This window comes from Neomonachus schauinslandi, chromosome 14, assembly GCF_002201575.2.
Source record: "Neomonachus schauinslandi chromosome 14, ASM220157v2, whole genome shotgun sequence".
NCBI lineage: Eukaryota > Metazoa > Chordata > Mammalia > Carnivora > Phocidae > Neomonachus > Neomonachus schauinslandi.
This window is the reverse complement of record NC_058416.1, coordinates 79240620-79241525: the sequence shown is the minus strand read 5'-3', so window position 1 is coordinate 79241525 and position 906 is coordinate 79240620. Positions and strand designations below refer to the sequence as shown.

The window sequence follows — 906 nt, the reverse complement described above, 5'->3', positions numbered from 1 at the left end:
GGGGGGGGGGGGGGGGGGGGCGGCCCCGGGGCCGGGGGGGGGGCGGGCCCCCCCCCGCGCGGCCTCCCCCCCCCCCCCCCCCAGTGAATCGGAAAGTGTGTGCCACCCTGTGTCTGCAGGCATAGAGCCTCTCTGGAAGGGGTGCTTCCCACTCTGGGGTGGCTTTGTTCCCCCATAGTGGCGGTATCTGCCGACCTTTTTAGGATGCCACAACTGGGTTGGGGGAATTGATACTGGAGTCTAGTGGGTGGAAGTCGGGGATACTCCTGAACATTCTACAGTGCATGGACAGCATCCAGAAAAAATTATCCAGCCCGAAATTATCAGTATCCGTTTGAGGAAATCCTGCTCTTCAACTCTTTTGGATAAGCGTTGCTTTTAGGAAGGGGGTCTCAGCACAGGGATAGGAAGCAATTTTAACTTTGTTCTGTATAATGTTTGTACTACTCAGTTTTTTTCCAACTGTACATGTATTTAAAAGAAAGGGAGGGCGCCTGGGTGGCTCAGTTGGTTAAGCGACTGCCTTCGGCTCAGGTCATGATCCTGGAGTCCCAGGATCGAGTCCCGCATCGGGCTCCCGGCTCGGTGGGGAGTCTGCTTCTCCCTCTCCCGCTCCCCCCTCTTGTGCTCTTTCTCTCTCTCTCTCTCAAATAAATAAATCTTTAAAAAAATAAAATAAAAAATAAAAGGGAAAGCAAATCCTGTGGGCATGGTCATTAGCATGGAGGTTCTTAACCACTTCATAGGCATGGATCCTTTTGAGAATCTGGAGGACCCCCCCCAAAAAAAAACCCCTTCACAAAGTTGACACAATCAGGATCATCTAAAACATATCCATGGTTAAGGGTTAGGAAATACAGCAAATTTTAATGGTTTGATTTATTTATTTGGCGGGGGGGGGGGGGG

At 51.5% G+C, this 906-nt stretch overlaps 1 protein-coding gene across 2 annotated transcripts in view; it reads left to right on the top strand.

Moving 5' to 3' along the window:
* Positions 1-906, top strand: part of FBXW8 (F-box and WD repeat domain containing 8) — a 119146-nt gene that overhangs the window by 518 nt on the left and 117722 nt on the right. The window lies entirely within an intron of this gene.